Source organism: Arvicanthis niloticus, chromosome 26 (assembly GCF_011762505.2).
Source record: "Arvicanthis niloticus isolate mArvNil1 chromosome 26, mArvNil1.pat.X, whole genome shotgun sequence".
Classification (NCBI taxonomy): domain Eukaryota; kingdom Metazoa; phylum Chordata; class Mammalia; order Rodentia; family Muridae; genus Arvicanthis; species Arvicanthis niloticus.
The window spans coordinates 16,501,481-16,518,924 of NC_133434.1; the positions used below are offsets into that span (position 1 = coordinate 16,501,481).

The 17,444-nt window shown below is 45.3% G+C and overlaps 1 protein-coding gene and 1 non-coding gene across 7 annotated transcripts in view; both read left to right on the top strand.

Annotated features, from left to right (window-relative positions):
* Nucleotides 1–17,444, top strand: part of Nxpe4 (neurexophilin and PC-esterase domain family member 4) — a 247,174-nt gene that overhangs the window by 16,318 nt on the left and 213,412 nt on the right. The gene's annotated exons all lie outside the window — the stretch shown is intronic.
* LOC143439494 (small nucleolar RNA SNORA48) lies at nt 9,287–9,429 on the top strand. Its single transcript, XR_013107716.1, has one exon. It is a non-coding gene; the product is annotated as a small nucleolar RNA SNORA48 (small nucleolar RNA).

Here is a 17,444-nt window from a genome sequence, read left to right on the forward strand (position 1 = left end):
CACCCATTAATGTGTTTATAATTTGGTTTTCCTCCTGGGCCTCGATTTTTAGGGTTTCTCAATCAACCTCATCATGAACATATAGTTTTGTGTTGGTAGCTTTCTTATGTGTGTAGAATAGTCTCCTTGGCCTGTGTCCAATAAATCCTGGTAGCATTTCACCCAATCTAAGACCATCAGCAATGTCTCCAGACATTGTCAAATGTTCCTGGAAAAATCAAAATTATCCCCAGTTGAGAAAAGATGCTCTCTGTCTTTGTTGCTGTCATTAGTCATTTCATTTAGTTTTGTTGTTTATCTCAAGCTGGTCTTGGTCTCTCTATGTACTTCAGACAGGCCTCAACTCATAGCAATCCTCTTGCCTCCACTTCCTAAATGCAGGACTTACAAGGGTGAGCCACTACATCCAGATGTTGTTCTAAGCTGAGTCCCTGGGGTCAGAGTTTGAGTGTCCTCAGCTCCTTGCTTATGACAGAGCTTGCATGGGAAGAAAAGTACGTGATTGTCTGGATTGAAGACCGACTCTTTTTTGGTAAGGAAAATTAGAATTTCAGGGAAAATGCTAGAGAGACAAATAGAGAAGAGGAGACAGGGAGGGAGAGAGGGACAGGGGGAGGAGGAGGAAGAGGAGGAAGAGGAAGATGAGGAGGGGGATTTGGCTGTTTCTAGATCTTAGTGATGCCATAACCATCTTGGGCTGGAGACTGGCAGTGGGTATGAGAAGAACTCTGGAACCCAGGGCGGAGCTTCAGGTGACTTCACTTCTGCTTGAACCAGAAAACTCACACATGTTTTTGCATTTTTGCTGTTTAGAGGGAACTAGGGTTATCTTTGTATATGACTATGTGTGTGCGCATGCGTGTGGGGATAATTACCCATCACTGATTAATCTCAGACTGAGTCAAGCATTCATCGCAAATCCTTGAAACAAACAAGTCTATTTATATTTTAATTTTTTTTTTTTTTTTTTGGATTTCAGGTTGATTTGTCTTTCTTCTGCATATTTATGAAGTTGTTGAGCCCATGGTAACCTCTTCCTTACCTCTTTTGGATCAGAAGGAAGAGAGAGGGAGACAGAGAAACTGGCTCTGTCCCTTCCCTTCCCCAGATGCCACAGCACTCCCTGTAGTTCTAGAGGACAGTGAGGACAGCATGAGAACAGAGGCAGCTTTTTTCAATTAAGGTGTAATTAATTAATTGGACCCCCTGCCCATGGCTGTCATTCTTCCTTAAGGTGACCTCCACTCTTGCTGGGATCTGACTTTGGTCCTGGATTTCTTTCGTCTCCTTGTTATCACCTCCTTCAATCTTACTCTGTCTTTATTAAACCCCTGTTTCTCCCAAAGGCCCTAATTTCTTCTTAAGTAGTTGAGAGCTTTCTATAAAATTGATCAGTGCATTTGAGTTATTGGAGAAACACTGCGGGTCTTCTTTGCTTGAGTACGTAGTTCACAGATAGGAACACGGCAAGTATGAGGTCAAGGGTAACTTGGTGTGAGGTTGGCAAGATAGCTTAGCCCCTATACTGCAACTTCAGTGTGATCCATTAGCATGCCTCAAAATGGCGACATATTTAAGCAACCGGATCCAGTGGCTTGGGTCTATGCCACACACTGTGTTGATCAATAGGAGACAATTTTTCAACAAATAATCTCATCAACTGATCTCCGTGCAGGAATATGCTTCTGAATCTATCAGTGTTGATTTTGGTCATGTGGCTGATTTGTCTTGGCCTTGAGGTTTAAAAGGAGAGTACTTTCTTGTTTCTTGCTGTGGCAAATGGGGTATTTATGCTGTGATGCTTGCAGATGCTAGATAGGCCTATCACTGAAGAGCGCATGCTCGCCTAAGAAACATGAAGAGACACATCCTCTTTGGGCCATACCTGCAACCTGTAGCCCAACTCAGATGAGTATATCTAGATCAACAGAGTTCTAGTTGACCATCAGACCTCTAAGCGTGCGGGGGGGTGGGAGGGAAGCTTGGAATCCTTAACACACCCAGCTTCACCAAAAAATGCCTTCAAGGCATGTAACCTGCTACTGGGGCCAGCTCTCGGGAGCCCGACTCCTGCACCTCCACAGCATCCACAGGCCAGCTTAGACCCCTTAGGTTGATTGTAACGTCTGTGAACTCTTTGAGTACGCCTATGTGGCTCTCAGAGAACTTTGATATGCTTTGCTTACCCAGTGCATCAAGACTATCAAGTGTTATCTCCGAGCCCATTTTATAGGTGAGAAGACTGGGTCTTAGTTAAACAATGGGTAAGATGACCTGTAACAGAAGGAAGCTCTTAGATCTGAAGCAGGTCTCATATCACACTAAGTTGTCAGAAGACAAGTAGGCCTCAACCTTGTTCCTTGGTTCCTCCCACTACCCCCCCCCATCCCTGTGTTCATGGAGTAGACACACAATTCCTCCGTTCTGTTAGTATTAGCTCCCAAGTTAAGGAGATAGGAGTGCGGCATTATCCTGGCTGCCTCCTGCCCTGCCCCCACACCTGTTCCCCCCTCCCCCCCAGCATGTCCTTTTCTTCACTAAAGGTCTTGGGACAGTGTGCAGATAGGGAGCTCTGTTCAGCCCTGTTGGTTTCACTCGTGAGTCTTTTTCTTTTATTCTTTGAAGATTTCGTACCCATTTAAAATGGGTCTTGACCATTAGCTACCCTCAACTCCTCTCCGTCTCTCAGCTCCTCACCACACCTCCTACTCAACTCCCCCTTTCTCTCTGTGTCTGTCTGTCTCTCTGTATGTATGTGTATATGCCTCTGTGTGTGTGTGTGTGTGTGTGTGTGTGTGTGTGTGTGTGTATGTATGCGTGTGTATGGTGTATGTGTCTGTAAAACCCAGTGAATCCAATTAATGCTGCTTCTGTGTACTCTATATGTATGAGAGGATGGAGATGGTGTCACGGGGAAACCACCTTTCCCTAAAAGGTGATCCTATTCTCCCCATCCCCAGTTAACCATCTACAGCCACCAGTGGCTTCCTCAGCTATGGGGTGACTTCTGGTGAACCTTCTGTGAATATTGACTGCTGTGGTCTTGTGCAGGCAGCCAGAGCTGCAGAAAAGCCCTGGAGGCAACATGCCTGCCATGTGCAGAAGACCCTGGTTCTCAAGCGGCCTCGCCCGTCCTGTGGCTCTACTGTCCTTCTGCCCCCCTCTTCTGAGAGGTTTCCTGAGTCTCTCTACTCAAGGATCCTAGCCCACACTCATCTTAGGAGATGGCAGCAGATGTTAGCAGGCTCTCTCTGTGACAGACCACCTGCTACAGCTCTAGGCTTGGAGCGCCACTGCTACTCAAACAGAGAGTGGTGGAGAAGCAGTTACAGACAACAAAACTTTTTCATGCAGACAGAGGGTAGGCAGAGTTTAGCTGCTGGCTACAGGATGCCCACTCCCGGTTTACAGATTGGTGGAGAAGAGACGGGGACAAACTGTAGCACAAAGCCTGTGCCTGCTTTGAAGTCCCATCCTTCAGTGAAGCTGTGAGGTAGCTTTTCCTGTCTTCCTGCCCTTCTTCTCCATGCCCACCTCTCCGCCGAGTCTCTTATGTTTTTTCCTTTTAAGTCTCACTTCCTTTATGAGAAACAGATTTATTATTTTTATTTATCTTCATGTGGGTGTCTACCACATGTGCGTGGCTGCCTAGAGAAGTCAGGAGAGAGCGTTGGACCTGGACTTGGAGTTACATGCAGTTGTAAGCTTCCCGATAGGGATACGGGTGCCTGGCTCTGAGCTAGGGTCCTCTGGAAGAGCAGCTCTTACCCATGGGGTCATCTCGCCAGCCTCTTGCATCCTAAATAAACAAACAGACAAACAAATAAACAAAACCCTATGATTTCTCTCTTGCTCTGTCTACAGTCTAACCAACAAATATCAACACTTATTGGACATCTACTTTGTGACAGGTAGCAGGCGTGGGAAGGCTGAAAAACTTTCTGAAAAACTCCCTGCCTCCGTCCTGAGCTCTACTGCGCCCCCTTCCTGCTTTGCAAGCTCCAAGTGCCCTGGAAAGGGGCAGGGGGCACGGTGTGATCCTGTGGACTAAGGGGGTTACTGAGCACACTGAGTACCTCAGCAGGAGGCAGAAAGGTACCAGGGCTCCTGCTCTAGAGTCTCCATTTCAACACTCCTTTCATCTGGAGTAAGACTCTTTAATTTGTAAACATTAATAACCATTATTATTATTAAAAAGGAAAGAAAGTGAGTAGCCCTGTAACTAATTACTTTAAGTGTTCTCAACAAGGCACAGTTCAGCTCCTCTATAAAACCTCCTGCTGTGAAGACCAGATTGTCATTATGATCGGCTCCTTCCTTAGACCTATTAATTTTACCCAGAATAACAGCAGAGCAGATGCAAGAAGAAGGCTAGCCTGATTAACATAATTCTTTTCAAAGACCATTTCCTCCCTAAGGGCCACCGTAGCGAGTCTTCTATCTTGTCTCAGATCTAATTACATTCAGGAGGATTCAGACACTGACGGGCATCTCTGCAGATGTCACTTCTCAGATTTGAAGCACACTTCAGGATATGAAACCTTATCAGAAAATCAATTGAAATTAACAATTCCCCTTTCTCTCTCCATCGCTTTCCTCAGCCAACTTTCTCTCTCTCTCTCTCTCTCTCTCTCTCTCTCTCTCTCTCTCTCTCTCTCTCTCTCTCTCTCTGTTTTCTTTGGCCAGATTAAAGTTGTTTCCAAACACTAACCTTTCTCAGGCGAAGAGACATTTCCTGGAATTCTATAAACCTCAAGTCTGCCTAGCTTTTGAAGTACTTGACTGTGTCCCCCTGCCTCAGCATAATGAGGGTGTGCGTGTGCATGTGTTTGTGTGTGTGTGTCCCCAGCAGCAGTTCCTGAGGGGCTCTATGAGGTATAAAAATAAGATAGAAACAGGAGAGACCAGAGTGGGGCTTCCTGCTGCACATAGAAAGAATGCACACCGAAAGGCCCCTCTCAAGTATCTGGTCTCTGATTGAAACCAGAGCTGATTTGGATCCCCGTGTCTGATCTTTGATGGGCAAGAGCCGTGGGCTTACAATGGAGTCTCTTGCTGCTTTTAATGAAGTATTTGACATTTCTCCTGCTGCTTTCAGCCGAGCTGTGGGATTGTTGGATAGCTGCTCCTAGGGGAGCAGCGAATGAATGCAGGTGGGGCTTCGGTACCCACTTCTAGGTCAAGACATGGCAGAACTGGGCCTCCAGCTGCACCAGCATCCCTGACCCTTCCTCAGCCATGTTTTGGGCCCCAGTGCTGTTAGCTAGGAAAGTCTCAGAATGTCGAAAATTTAGCTTGAACACCAATCACCTGAAAACCAATCTCCATACCCCTTGCTGCCCCACTCAGTCATGCAGGGAGGGTGTCAACTCTCAAGTGGCCTGACTACTAGGGAACAAAGCCATGGGCAGGAGGGTTGGAGGACATGGCTGGAGGCAGAAAGCATGCACTGGCTATCTATCTTCCGTATCCTGGGAGGACAGAGAAAGCAGCAGCACGCATGTCTGCGTTAAGCACTGGCTTTTTTTGTGGGTTGCAGATGCTGTTCGGTGCCCTGCTGACACAGAGCACAAGGCAGCCTCCACTCCCCGAAGTGCCATTGCGACAGCTGTCCTCTGCTTGCTCGGGCCTGGCTTTGTGTCTCTGTGGCAGTGTTCCTCAGGGTGGCCAGCTGGGTGTTCTCCCTAGATAGCCTGCGGCGTTGGCACAGGCCCTCTGAGAACCTGCCAAAGGGAAGATCATTGGAACAGAGTTGGTACCCCGGTAGTTTCCTTGTAGGAACTCTGAGAAGTCTCTGTCTGTTCACTGCTGAGGTTGCAGCTGGATGGAGACACTCCAGAAAGGGAAGAAGAGGCGGAGGGAGTTATGGAACTAGGGACATGTTTGTCATTTTTCTGATCTGTGTTGTACATCTTGCATACTGCCCCATTGAGAGGCTGGGTGGATTTGACTTTTAAATACCTGCCTATGCTATATGGCCTTCCCAGGGTCTGGCTCTGAGTGTGTATATAATTAACACGAGAGGAGCCTAGTAGCTCCTTAGAGGCGGCTTCATCTCAGGTTTTACATGCAGGGATCTCTAAGAAGGTTTAGTCTTATGTAACAGTGAAGACAATAAAACAAGAGGGAACCAACCTCCATTCTCTTCCAGAATTTGCTGAGTGAAATATCATCATTACAGTCTGCTCTTGTGGGAGAGAGGGGAGACTCATTATGGGGGAAGGCAGGTCCGTGCTGTGTCTGGGGGTCCTGAGCAGGGGGAGGTCTCCAGACCATCTGCACTGTCACAAAGCCTGGAGGCAAACAAATGCATAATGGTTGATACCACTGCAGCCTTACGGAGACATTAGGTTTCCCCGCTATGCTCATCACACTTGATGTCCAACCTCTCTGAGTGCTGTGGTTTGCATGAGGGTACCCCCTCAGGCCCGTATGTAAAAACTTATATATCTTTGGGTGGCACTGCTGGGAAATGGGGTTGATAGGTGACTGGGGATTATGAGACAAACCTGTGTGACTACTTGGGCTCTCTGGGGTGTTGCAAAAGAAACAAACAGAACCCCGTGCATTTTTCCCCTCCGTGTTCTGAGTCACAGCAGGCTTCTACGCATGCTTCCAACCACGACAGGTTTCTGCCACCGGAATAAATACCCAACCCAAGCAACTCAGAAGGGCTTGTCTCGGCTCATGGGTTCAGGGCACAGTCACTTGACTCTGGACTGAGGCTGAGAGTTTTGAGGAGGAATATAGGAAGAAGGACATTGATGCTACTTACATCCTGATGGGGAGGAGAATGGGAGAGGAGGATAGGTTAGAGAAGGAGGAAGGAGAAAGGGAAATGGTAAAGAAAGAGGAGGAAGGGCGAGGATAGAGGTGGAGGGAGACCAACTAAGGACTCTTCAAGAGTAAAAACTTAACTCCTGAATAACCTACTTCTGCCAAGTAGACTCGGCCTCCTAAGGTTCCCAGCACCCACCTACCCCCAATACTACCCCCCTGGCTGGGGATCAAATCTTTGACACATTAACTTTTAAAGAATATTCTAGATTCAAACTATAATAGTTCCTGCCTGCAGCTCTCAGAGGCCAAACGATGAGGATGCGTGCTTGATCTTAGGCTTCTGTCCTCTGGTAATATGAACCAACTAGGACTCTTTTTACTTCATAAGGATTCTGTGTCAGGCATCTCCCTACAGTGGCAGGCAGCTGACTAACACACCGAGTTTAGTAGTGAGAAAAAGCGAGCTTTGTCTACATGGTTGAATGAGAAAGATGTAGGTGGTTACAACATCCTCACAGAAAGTCTGATCTATAATTATTGGGAAACTGTTTCATTTACTCAGCCTTTATCTAGCATTGACTGTGTGGAGGGCAACGTGACAGACAGGAAGGAGAGCGAAAGACAAAAACATCAAAACTGGTTCACAGTGTAGGAGACAGAGAAACACACAACTAGTATACACAAAACAAAAGCAGGAAGTCATCCGTTTCTACTTCCAAAAAGATGTCTTTTTAGCAGCGCTAGGGAAGAAGTCCAGGCCTCACATCAGCTAGGAAGTTACGCTACCACTGAGCAATTGTCCCAGGTAAAAGAACTTGTACTTTATACGGTGTGCAGAAGCTTCGTTTTATTACTGTTTTAAACTTATTATTGTTGTGAGTGGTGTGTGAATGTGTGTGTGTGAGAGAGAGACAGAGAGAGTCAGAGAAAGTCAGAGAGATGTACCTTAGCGTGTGGTGTGCCTGTGTGTGCACGCATGTGTGTGATATACCTCCGCGATGGGGGGTGGGGGGGGGGACTGTGTGTATGTAATGTGTATGTGTGTATGTGTGTATGTGTATGTGTGTGTGTGATATGCCTGTATAAGTGTGATGTGTCTGTATGTATGTAATGTGTGTGTATGTGATATGCATGTGTGTGTGTGTGTGTGTGTGTGTGTGTGTGTGTGTGTGTGTGAGAGAGAGAGAGAGAGAGAGAGAGAGAGAGAGAGAGAATGCAATATACTTTTATGGGATGTGCCTGTGTGTGTATGTGATGTGCATGTGTGTGTGTGTGTGTGTGTGAGAGAGAGAGAGAGAGAGAGAGAGAGAGAGAGAGAGAGGTGCCTGTGTGTGTGTGTGTGTGTGTGTGTGTGTGATCCATGTGGGCACATATGTAGATCAGAGGACAACTTGATGGGAGTTGGTTCTCTTCTTTCCCCTTTACATGGACTCCAGGGGTCAGGGTTGAAAAGCAAGCCCTTTAAGCACTGAGCCATCTAGCCAGCCCACCTTTATTTTTAAATAACTTTTTTTTCTATAAAAAGAAGATGTAATGGGACTGGATAGATGACTCAGTAGTTTAGAGTGCCAACTGCATCTCCAGAGGACCTGGGTTCAATTCCCAACTCCCACATGGCAGCTCATAATCATTTTAAACTCTGGTCCCAGGGAATCTGACACCCTCTTTTGGTGTCTGTATATCAGGCACACTGGTGGTACACAGACAGATATGCAGGAGAAACTACCATACGCATAAAATAAGTTTTAAAAATTTAAGATAAGATGAAACACATACCTAACAGTGAAAATGTAGAGAAAGTTTATCTTACTCTTACCATGTGAAATAATCGTTATTAATGGTAATATCTGGATATCTTAGATAAATATCAAGCATTACAAAAACTTATGCTTGAGCTCTAAATTCTACACATGCACACACATGCACACATATGCACACACATATGCACACACATATACACATGCACACCACAGACACACCACAGACACACAGTCATAGGAAACACACACACCATCCTGGACCAAACCAGTACCGTCTACCATATATCTGGCACCTCTCCCCATGACAACACTATTCATGTGAATATTTAAGACAGAAAGTGGGTGACTGGATGACTCCCCTCCTCCTCTGGTATGCAATCATCTCAGTTTCTTTAATCAAATCTAGAAAACACAGCTCCACTCACCTATATCTGTCCTCTGTCACGTGGAGTGGGGCCACCACCTCCTCAACAGACTACAGCCATTCACTTCCCTGACTTCACGCCTGACTCATCAGCCCCATATTCATATTACAGATTTAAAAAAAAAAAAGAAAAGAAAAGAAAAGAAAAGAAAAACCATCAGGTGTGGTGGCCCATGTCTATAATCCTCAGAAGGCAGAGGCTAGAGGTCATTACAAGTTCAAGACCAGTCTGGTATATTTGTTAAGATTTAGGCCAGCCAGAGCCACACAGCAAAGTCTTGTATCGACAACAGAAAATGAAAGAGATGGAGGATGGGGGGGGTACCCCCGGCGATGGGCAGAGACACCTTTGTTAGTGGTATTGTTCTTATATCAGTCAGAGGCAGAGCAGGTGGCAGTCCTTTGCTCATCCTAGCTTGATTCCTGGCTTGGCGGCCAAAGATGGTTTATGCCTAGGACTCAGAAAAATTAAATCAAATTCAGGCAGCACAGAGCTAGAAAAGGAAGACAGACAGAGACCTGTGGACCAGAGATCTGCCGACCTACACACAGCACAGGTGGGCTGTAGACACCCGCTTGCCACCGTGCAATGCAGAGGATGTCATCCAGGGCCCTGCCAGCTATGTCGCTAGCCTGCAGCATGAGCTGCCATAATGTGCAAGCTTGTGGTGGTCAGGTGGGAGAGAGAGAGAAGAGGAGCGGCCTGAGCATTATGGAGAGATAGAATAGAGACTCGAGGGTGGAGTGTCGTGAGTGGCCAGCCCTGCCACCTGGGGCCATGGTGGGGCCTGGGTCTATGGCTACACAGTGGCAGGGGTTGGTGTCCATGGCCCATCTTACCACTAGAGAACATGGGAATGTCCCTTGTTGGGGCAGCTACTGGGGACCATGTGGATGTCCAGGGGCTGTGCAGAACTGTTCCTGCCCCTCACTTACTATGGCACTGTGGAGAGCTGGCCTCATCTCTCACCTCCTGTAGCACTCCAGAGAGTGGGCCATGTGCCTCACCCAGACAACACAGTAGAGCTGACTCTGATGGGGGTGTAGATGAGCCAGTCCCAAGGGGGTGAGTGTGGGAGAGCTGAACCCAACACTTATCTGCTGTGGGTTGGCACAGGTGCAGAGGTGATGCTCCCTCCCAAGCCCTCCCAACCTCCAGTAGTCAGGAAAGCTGACCTCAGGGTCATGGGCATAGGAGAGCTAGCTCTGCTTCTCTTCCATGAGGTGATGTGGGTACAAGGGTGATACCCTCCCCCACTCACCCTTCTCACCTTCAGCAGCTGGAATAGCTGGTCCTGCCTGTCACCAGCTGCAGCACTCAGGAGAGCTAGACCCTTTGGCTGGGTAGCACAGTAGATCTGGCCCTGGTGAAGAGGGCACAGGTGAGCTGGCCCCAAGGGTGAGAGTGGGAGAGCTGGCCCAACCTCTCTCAGGCTGTAGTACTTGGGAGAGTGGGCCCTACACCTAGACTGGGCAACACAGTGGAGCTGGTTCTGAAGGCATAGGTGTGGATGGCTGGCCCCGAGGGCATGAGAGCAGCAGAGCTGTGGTAGCTGGAGCAGTGCAGGCGTGCTTGCCATGGCAGTGCACATAGGGGAGAGGCAGTGTGCTGATCACTTCAGCTATGACCCAGGCCCAGTTGCATGGCTCTGAATTGGCCCGCTCCAAAGTCTATCTCATCTGCAAATGGTTGGGACACATGAAAGGACCAGTCCTGCTGATCCAACAGGATAACGGGGAGGAGTCCCTGTGAGCCTCCAATATTGATGATGTCACAGAAGCCAGAGAGCTCAAACCCAACCAATGACTCACTGCAATGAACATTTGCAAGTGAAGATGTTAGACAGATGAATAAATAGACTGTGGGACACACTACAGGTTCCATGATTAGATATTCTCTATGTTTTATTATTTGTTTTTTTCTTTTTTGCTATTTTATTTTGTTGAGGAGATTGCAGGGGTAAAGAGCAGATATTAGGAGTCGGGGAAATGAGTAGGACTGGGGTGCATGATGTGGGTACAAGGGTGATACTTGGGACTGGCTCACCTACACCCCCATCAGAATCATCTCACAAAGAATCAATACAAAGTTGAGAGAGAGAGCAGAGAGAGAGAGAGAGAGAGAGAGAGAGAGAGAGAGAGAGAGAGAGAGAGAGAGGTGAATTGGATCAGGTCTTCTTTTGCCTAATGCCTTTAGTGGCTCCCAACTGCCCTCAGAATTAACTTTTTCTGAAAATAAGGCCAGCTCAGTTGTTTGGAAAACCTTGTGCTGACAACAACTAAAAATTAAAAGTGTTTTTAAAAATTCATTTTAAAACATTGAATTACCAATTATATGATAAGGAACTACCTCATCAAAAGGTAAAGGAAATTAAGAATCCAGAGAGTCGAATAGTGAGTTTGGTTCCTTCATCGTTTCCTGAAACGGGTCAGCCAGTCACAGGCCCACGAGAGAATGGAAACAAGAATCAAATCCCCAAGAGTCTCAAGGTGGGGTGTGCAATAAGATACCCATCTTCAGCCAGGCAGTGGTGGCGCACACCTTTAATCCCAACTCTCCGGAGGCAGAGGCAGGTGGATCTCTGAGTTTAAGGCCAACCTGATCTATAGAATGATTTCTGGCAAAGCCAGAGCTACACAGAGAAACTTTGTCTTAAAACAAAACAAAACAAAACGATAGCCATCTTCTACAGAAAGCTGGAGGTGGCGTGTAGGGTGTATCAAAGAGCAGATGTTGGATTGCCATCTCGGGAGTTTAAAACATGTTCTTAGCTCTATGGAGATCAGGACATTGGAAAATAATCTCTTCCCTAGACATTATAAGCACAAAATGGTCATCGAATTAATATGTGGGATAGATTCTTTGGAACTGAAAAGGCCATTCATTGCTATGCATTTGGTTCGCTATGGCCAAACTCTGGAAGTGCATCAGGGCAAAACTAAACACAACTCATCTGTTTAGAAAATGCTTCTAGGTTTCAGAGATGTCTCAAAAATAACGCCCAAGGGCAGTGAGTAAAGCACAGCTGAAAATACCAAGGCACAACTGATAATTTGGAGAGAGAAGTCGTTCTAAACAAGAGACAGAAGAGAATAGAGCCACCAGCTCCATACTAAGTTAACAGAAGCATGATGGAAGACATGTGTTTGCCCAAAGGTAAAACAGATTTCAAAATATTTTCATGGGGACCTACAAAGGCACAAGCTAGGGTATTTGAGATGGAGATACGTGAGATTTTTAGAAATGACAACTAGAGTAATAGTGGCTGAGCTGATGGGTCTAATGGCACACAGGAATTGGTGAAACAGAACTCCCTCAGTATCTAGAGACGACTACCCCTGGTGGAAGACATATAAGAGGGGTTGGGAGTGAAGAAACAGACCTGGTCTTTGTTTAATTCAAGATTTACATGGGTAGGAGAACGAAGCTGAGACAATGTATGAAGCAACAGTGGCTGAGAATTTTCCAGAAATGCTTAAAGACAGTTTCGAGAGTCCAAACAAAACAAGAAGACAGAACTCGACTCATGAACGTGGCATGGTGAACTTTCAGACTCCCACAGATGGTGGAAATCTTAAAAGTAGATAGAAGACAGACATGTTACCTTCAGTGAGATGCAGGTTCGGCAACAGCCAAACACTCAAAACTGCTACATAAGGAATAAAATCTTAGTTCCTCGCTGTAGCCCTAAGGTCCCGTGTGCACCGTGCCATGAGCACCGAGCCTTATGTTCTGTGCCTGAGCTCCTGGGCTCTTGCCATTGGTTCTTTTGGTTCCATTCTTCCCCATCACATGCTCTGCATTCATTGGGTCCCTTTCTTTTCCATGACAGATCTCACCCACTGCTCCATCTGCCCAGGTCCCCATCATCCCTTGGTGACCTGTTCTTAGCAGCTCTCCAGGGATGCTTTGTCCAACCAACTCTTGTCATTATTTCTCATTGGATCTTTTCTCTTTCCTCATTTGGCATCTCCCCTGCTAGACTATACTCCATAAGTACCAGAACCATGATATTTTGTACACATCATTGCCTCCAGCAGCCTGAAGAACCCACGTGCAAGAACACAAGGAAATGTGTGAAGAAGATATTTTTGTTCAGATACTTCTTGTCCTTTCCTAGGTACATTTCCTTATTTGATCATACATCATTTTATGTTTTTCTTTTTACAGATATAACAACATTCCATCTTCTAGTTTATGTCCAAAATTACCCATATAACATAAACTATTCACCATATGTATAAGCATCCTTCCCTAACTTCATTTCTGATGCCTTCATGATTGTCTATTATGAATATATCATAATTTATTTACTCAAACCACTATGGCTTGCTGTTTAGATCGGGCCTCTAAATCTTGATGTAAATAAGTCATCTTTTCTTATGCCTTAGCAATTGAACCAGAATAAAAATGCAAAGGGGGGGGCATATATGTACATGCTGAAAATACCTACCTGATATTTCTGTGCCCCTGCCACTTAACTTCCCTACCCAAGGACAGTCCTATTTTTCATACCTGTGACAATTTCAATGCAAAAAATTGGAAATTTGATTAAAAAAATTCTCCCTCACAAATTTTATTGTAATAAACCCAGTCTATCCATATTGGAGTGTTTGTGTAGGGTGTATGTATGTGTACATGTGAATTCATATGAATGTAAGGGGATATATGTGAACATATATACATGTGTGTGTGTGTGGAGATCAGAGGTCAGTGTCGGGTGTCTTCCTCAATTAGTTTCTGTCTTATTTTGGGAAGAACCAAGTCTCTGACTGATTCAGGCAGAGCTGATAGCCAGCCACACCCTCCTGCCTCTCTCTCCCCAGCACTGCAGCGTCTGGTGCTGAGGAACTGAACTCAGAGCTATGTTTGTTTCTTTGGTTGATTTTTGTTTGTCAACTGATTTTTAGTATTGCTCTATATCAGTCCATAAAGACTAGTCACGTTCTTCTAGGTGTTATGTAACGAGATGTTATGTTTATGTTAAATGACACATTTAACTAGTGCCCTATCATTAGTATGGTCTCAAATAAGCTCTTAGGTGTGTAACTGAATTTTTAAAAAATAGAGTCTCATATGCCCAGGCTGGCCTCTAACTTACTGTGTAGCCAAGGAAAGCATGTACCACCACACCTGGTTTTATATGTTGCTAGGGAACTGAGGGTAGAATGAGCCTTTAAACCCTCAAAGCTTGCCCATAGTGACCTCTTCCTCCAGAAGGGCCACACTTCTCCAAAACAGTTCCATCAGCTGAGGAGCAAGTTTTCAGATGCTGGGGACTGTGGGAGATGTTCACATTCAAACCGCCACACTTGGTAAATAGCCCACTTCAGCAGTTGTAGATGTTCTCACCAGCAGCACTTAAAAGTTTGGCTTCCCCCACACTCATTGCCAACATCTCGTCCTACTTCCGATGTTTGCCCTGGTGGCACATGAAGAATGGTGTCTTTTCTCTATACTTTGCATGTCTTTCCTTGCAATGGGATCAATGACCTTTCTACCCCTCTGAAAGCCGTTTGTATTGCCTTTCCTGTGGGCTGCTCATATCCTCTCCCAATCTCTAGTGAGAGGTTGCTTTTCTCTGCTGATGTACAGGCACTCTTTAAATATAAGCTGTCTTTCACCTACCCACTGTGCTCTGAGAGCTAAGAGTTTTCATACATTCAGTAGGAAAGTCCGGTAGTCTAGAACTTGACGTAGAATAATGTGAGTTTTTATCCATCTCAGTGAGGCCACTGGTCCATTTGCTGCAGGAGTAACGAAGATTCCAGTTATAGGATACTGCCCCAGAAACTACTGGAGGAGTTCTGCAGTATACAATATATTCACACTATGCTCTTCCTAAAAACAAAATTAAAAACCCAGTGTGGTCTCAGATTCTTTAAAAAACTGAAAAACATTGAGAAAATAGTTTTACTTTCTTTCTCCATATTGCTGTTCTCCATGTATTTACAGGCAAGAACAAACAAATAAAACCAACAAAAATAGAAAATAGGAAAAGTAAAATTTCCTTACCCCAGGGTCCAGTCCGGGCTTAGAACCGGGGGAGCCTCGTCCTCCTGTGTCTGCATGGGTTTCCCTGTGGAAAGTGTTGTAAAAGCCTCTTGGAATCACAAATGACATGAGTTCACCACATGAATCTGCTCGCAGAAGTATTAGTTGCTGTCACCAGCTTGGGCTGTATTTCACATGATAATATTTTTCTGGCTTTTTAGCACCTAATAAATCATATATTTATGGAAACAAAAATGAAGTCATCTTTATACAAAGGCTTTCCTCACTTTCAGATCTTAATGGATTACTCCCTTGCTTTCTCCAAGGGCCTTCACGGATTCCTTTGTCCTGTTGGTGACCCACCTGGAGTTCATTTTGGCATAAGTGGCAAGATAGAGATCCAAATGAATATTTTATCAGATGGCCATTCAGTTGTCTCAGCTACACCCATTGATCATTCATCCATGCTTTGTTAATTTGAAACCTCAACTTCATCACTAAATTTTATGCTTTGTGAATTCATTTTTTGCCTCGAGCCTGTTGCTTCCTATTGTGACAGTACATACTGGACATACTGGAGAGGTTCTACCTCTTTATACCCCTGCAAGCAGAAGGTGGGTGGCTCGCCCTGCCCCAGATCCTTGGAAAGACTCTCTGTTCATATTTTTAAGCCTTTTTCATTTTCAAAACAGAGTGCAATTTAATAGTCTTTTACCTTGATTGTTTATTACAGTCAAGCCTAGTATTTGTTTCTGTAAATGTTTATTTGGTTTATTAAATACTTTATGTTTCTTCTGTTATACATTAGATATTGACTGTTTTTCTCTTATATGTCTACGGGGGGCACCTAAATTATCCTCAATGCTAAGGGCATTTTTAAAGAAACACTTCCAGGGGTGCAGTTGGTATTAGGAATATCAGAATGTGCCGGGTGAAAAGATCATTCTGAAATACTCTCTGGGAGCAGATCTACAGGCCGAGAGTCCATCAGCTGGGAGGTTGAGGGAAACCAATAACAGTATCTGGTTTGGTCTGAATGTTTTTGTCTCCCCAGTTCACATGTTGAAATTGAATGCTCTGTGCGATGGTATTTGAAATTAGGACTTCAGAAGTAATTAGTTTGTGAGAGTTTGTTCTTAGAAGAAAAGACACCAAGGAGCCAGGTGTTTCCTTCCAATCTCTCCTACCTGAGACCAGAGAGGCAATCAATCAGCCTGTTGGCTCTGAAGACACCATTCAACAGAACTCAGCCATGTGGGGACCTTGACCTAGACCTTGAAGCTTCCAGAACTATGAGAAGCTTGTTTTAAGTCATCTCTGTAAGCCGTCTTCTTGTAGGACTACACCACAGTAGCCCTGAGCGTATAAGACAATATCTAACAGTAGCTGAACACCAATGGGCTGGTACTTTCAAGTTTCTATTCATGGTATAATCAGGATAATTTTATGAATTATCATCGCTGCTTTTCCTGAGATGAGGAAACTCTGGCTTGGGGCTTAAATAATGATTTAGTACATAGGTAGGACATTACAAAAACACAAGTAAAATCCAGCTCTCATCTGGGTATGGTGATGCACACCTATGACTTTGGAGGCCAAAGCAAAAAGATTGCAAATTTAAGGGCAACTTGGGCACACAGTGAATTCAGGGTCAGCCTGAGCTACATAACAAGACATTGTATCTAAAATAAAATACCATAAATTAAAATAGAAATTAATTTTAAAGCCTCAGCTTCCTGATATTTCAGTATTCTTAATGTCTTCCTGTCTTGAAATTCTATTCTCCCGTGACTCCACCTAGTGGAAAAGATGTATTCATACACAAACTATAAGGTGCACAGTTTGTCTTCAGCTGTGTGTCTGTCACACAGATGGACAGGTGTCCTATGGACTCTGCCACCCATCTCCAGCAGTGCCACTGTCCTGTTTCTGCCCAGGTAATCATAGACCTTGACCAGGGCACCCACTGCTAGGACCTCTCCTGGCACTGCTCTCAGCTCTCGACATGTCCTTGAACCCTTCCCTTTTCTCTTTGTCAAAGTATCCCTGGCCTTAGACCTAGAAGCCACAGTTTCTGGTAATTTATTCAACTAAATTGGGCAGTTGTTAATAAATGCTAATGAATTAATACATCATTCCCACAGAAGCCAGGAAGTGGACCAGTGAAGAGAAAATTGAGCAAAGTTTTGCAACCAAATGACAAGTAACAAGTCTGGATTTCCAGATAGTGTGAGATCATCTTCCCCGGGATCATCCTGAGGAGAAAAGAAAGCAGTGGTCCAAGGCCTAACAAAACAGGGGAAGACAATGTGTGGGGGGGGGAGGGGGGGACTAGCTGGACCTCATCAGCTGTGGACGCTGACTCATCCTGGTCTAGCTCCACCGCAGACATTAGCCTCCCAGTCACAGCACACATCAAAAGCTCTGACATCCTAGAGGTAAGGATGGTGAGATGGAGCAGCCCCTGGAGGACTGGAGCTTCTAA